The following is a 4411-nucleotide window of genomic DNA, read 5'->3' as shown; positions in this document are numbered from 1 at the left end:
GTTTGTTTGTTTTTTTGTTTTTGTTTTGTTTTGTTTTATTTTGTTTTTATTTTTTTATTTTTTTATCTTGGGACCGGTTTAAGTGAGATCACGGTAGTGTGAGGGTGGAGGTGGTTTAACCTATGGATTCCCTTGGTTTTCTATGTCTTGGTTTATCCCATGGGATCCCCCATTCATGCTTGGAATATGGCACAGGGGTGATCAGTTGAAGAAAGAATTGGTTCAGCCCAATCTATGGTTGGGTGGTACGTGGAAGTCCCTGACTTGGTTGGATTTTGCATCATTTAATAAGAGATATTTCTCTATGGAAATTTATGAAGAATTTGTATTGGTTAATATGATGATTTGATGCCTATTATGTCATGGTTTCTATGATAATTATTTGCTGGTTGTAAGCATGGATCTGTTATATACTCTAGCCATGGCTTGTTCATGAATTGATATGTATTTGGTTGTTGATGAATGAATGAGCTAACAAATGTTAATGAAGCTATTAAGAGAGGGAATTAGACCTTCTTGGTGAATCTCATATAAGTTTAAAGCCCCCATGTTCAGATATGTATTCATGACCTGTAGATTTCATGTTCACCAGATGTTTGATGAAATGATTGTCATGGTTAGGCCTGGTTAGGTTAATTTATTGATTAAGTTTTGTATGAATGGATTTTTCTTGATGTTATATATCATTCTGGAAAGTCTTATCAAGTTTTAGGCAGTGGTATGGAGACTAGCCCTGAAAATGTGGCTCAGATTCTGGAGTCGCATGCTCAAAACTAGGAAATTTGGGATGCAGTCGCTAGGAGGCAGGGTTATCCATGTGGTTGGAGGGTCACAACCACTAGCTTGCCTTGTTATGCAATTTGAATAGGAATCCAGGTCAATAAAAAAGTAATCTAGCTCAAGGTTTGGGCACATGGAGTGGTTGTTTAGCTCCTGGGGGTCATGGAGCTCCTAAGGAGGGTTAGTAAAGTTTTTTATTGTCGATTCCAATCCCTTAACTATAATTAGGGGGTTGAGTCATGTCATAATAGCCCTCAACTCATGTTTACCTTGACGGTCCAGTTAATGTGGGTAAATGTGGGAGGGGTGGTTACATATTGGTATCAGAGCAGGTTGCACTCTCTTTGGGTGATCCCTGATACCATATTGGTATTAGAGTGGGTTTCATTCTCTTTGGGTGTTATCCGATACCATATTGGTATCACAACATGGTTCAAACACTTGGACCAGATCGGCTAAATGCATGTTGTTATGCATACATTTTCATGGTTTTCGTTATCATGCATGAGGTCATGGTATGCAACTAGCATTGTCATGCATGAGGCCATCGTATGCAAATAGCATTGTCATGCATGATGTCCATATATTGATATGATTATGTACATACATGTATTGTGGTAATTTGGACTGACTTTGCAGATGAGATAGCCTCCCTTGAACATCATTGAGGTATGGTTTTGATTATGGTATCTATTTGGTTTATCTAACATGACATGTTTTTAGGAAGAAGATAATCAGAGATGATGAGAAAAATGGTGGACTATATTTCATGTGACTCTCCCTACAGATCAATTGAGAAACAAGGAGATGAGTATTCTGCTAATATAGTAGATACATTAAGGATTTTAAAGCCAAATATTAGAAGTTGCAAGAGAAGAAATGACAGGTTGGTTGAGGCTTAGGAAAGACTTGCAAGGGCTCAAGAAAAGCAGGTAGTGGTCAACGTAGTGATCCTTTAGAGTTTTTCAGACTTGCACAGACATGGAAAGCTAAGGATTAATCGAGAAGAATAAGAGAATACTAATGGGGAATATGGTAGCAGGTCTCGATCAGGAGACAAGTCAGATAGAGGGGACACAGTCATATGTGGAAGATCATTGGATACACCTAACATGAGGATTGGTATATATGGGTTTCATTCTAATTCCTCATCCAAGAGACATCATCACCATTTTCACTGCCATCATCCTTATATGAGGAGTGAGTACTTTCGAGAGGATTTCAAGAAATTCGAGCCTCCTACATTTGATGGAGAGATGAAGGAGTCAAAATATGCAAAGGCATGGTTGCTTGGGATGAAGAAATTCTTCAGGTTCCATAACTATTTGGAGAACATCAAAGCGAAAATAACCACCTTTAGTCTTAAATGGAAAACATACATATGGTGTGAATATGTGAAGAATGTAAGGGGAATTCAAGAAGAGGAGTAGATTTGGAATGAGTTCGAGAGACTCATAAAAAAGAAGTGCCTATTTGAAAGATATTATGATGGCAAGTCCAAGGATTTTTATGAGCTGCAGATGGGTTCGATGACAAATTATGAGTATACTAACATGTTCCTGGAGTTGTTGAGGTCTGTGCCTTACCTCAAGGATGAGAAATAAAATATTCAAAGGTTCATCAGTAGGTTGCCAACAACATATAGAGACCATATTGAGTTTAAAGAGCCTTGGTTGTTGGAGGAATTCATCAAGAAACTGAAGCATTTTTATGAGCAATCAAAGAATAAATCTAAGTCTACGCATGATTTGAAGGGGAATGATAAAGCTAAGGGGAAGTGGCCACCGAAGTGGTGAATACCTTAGGATGCAGGTGAGAAAGAAAATGTTGCTCCTTATAAGAAGCATAATGCAACTGAGAAGGGACATGGACCTCATCTTAGAGAGCAACATAATAAAGGTAATGGTAGGGGATCGTTGTAATGCTGGATTTGGGGAAAGGATCATCACAAGGAGGATCTCCCATTGTACTAGGGTGGTAGGCCTCAAATATATACTGCTCAAGAGGCGTAGATAGTTCGGGATGTTGGCCATAACATTCCTCGAACTTATTCAGTTGTGGACAACAAGAAAGTAGATCACCAGGCATCCATTATTGAGATGGAAGGTAAGCTCCGTGATTGAGTTGTTTCTATTTTGATTTACCCTATATCAAATTATATTTATGTTAATCTTGACTTGGTGGATAAGTGTGGTTTGAGAAAAAAAGTGCATGAAGAGTCTTGGTTGGTGTAGTTTTCTATAGGTACTAAGAAGAGAGTTCATCATTGGGTAAGAGCTTGTGCATTTGATCTAAATGATATACCTACATCAACACATATAAATGTGATTCCATTGGTATCATATAATATCATTTTGGGTATGGATTGGTTGTACCTCCACAAGACCAAAGTATGTTTTTATGACAAGGCTATTAAGTTCCTGGATAATAATGGGAAAAATAGAATCTTACAGGGAAAGAAAAATCCTACATCGGTGAGGATGGTTATAGCTATGCAGGCTAAGTGTAGTTGTAGGAAGGGGTGTGTACTGTTTGTATTTCATATTTCCAGTGACAAGGGTAAGGATTTCGAGGATGTGAAGGTGCTCAAGAGGTACCCCATATTGCAACAGTTTCAAGATGTATTTCTAACAGAGATTTTAGAGTTGCCTCCCCAAAGGGAAGTGGAATTTTCTATTGAGTTGGTACCAGGGGAAGCACCAACATCAAAGGCATTGTACAAGATGTGCACTCTGGATTTAGTGGAATTGAAGTTGCAATTAAAGGAAATGCTTGACAAGGGATACATTAGACCAAGTGTATCACCTTGGGGTGCACCGATATTGTTCGTAAAGAAGAAGGATGGTACTCTCAGATTTTGCATTGATTACATGTAACTGAACAAGGTGACAATCAAGAACAAGTATCCATTGTTGAGGATCGATGACTTATTTGATCAGTTGAATGGAGAAACTGTGTTCTCAAAGATTGATCTGAGATTACGATACCATCAAGTGTGAATCAAAGAAGAGGATATCTACAAGACTACTTTCCGGACTAAGTATGGGTATTATGAGTTTGTTGTGGTTCTTTCGGTTTGACTAATGTTGTAGCTACTTTCATGTGTTTGATGAACAATGTGATGCATTCTTACTTGGACAAGTTTGTGATAGTATTCATTGATGATATATTGATGTATTATAAGAATGAGGAAGAGCATGTAGAACACCTGGCAACAATGTTAAAATTGTTGAGAGAACATCAATTGTATTCCAAGCTTAGTAAATGCAGCTTCTTTCAGACATAGGTACATTACTTGGGATATGTTGTTTCCGAGGAAGGAATAACCGTGGACACATAAAATATTAAAGCTATCATGGAATGAGAAACTCCTAGGAATGTGGATGAGGTCAGATCATTCATGGGGCTAGCAGGTTAATACAGTCAGGTCATCAAGAACTTCTCATGAATTGCATATCCTATTACATCGTTGTAAATGAAAGGAAATAAATTTGAATGGAAAGAGGAATGTGCAACTAGTTTTGAGCAGTTGAAATGATTTCTTACAAGATTGTAGATCTAGATAAAGAGTTTGTGGTGTGCACAAATGCTTGCAAGAGAGAACTTGGTGGAGTCTTGATGCAGGAGAGGC

The sequence above is a fragment of the Pinus tabuliformis genome, chromosome Q (genome assembly GCF_031772625.1).
Source record: "Pinus tabuliformis cultivar Carrire ecotype Pingquan chromosome Q, CPIR1, whole genome shotgun sequence".
NCBI lineage: Eukaryota > Viridiplantae > Streptophyta > Pinopsida > Pinales > Pinaceae > Pinus > Pinus tabuliformis.
This window is presented reverse-complemented; position numbering follows the sequence as displayed.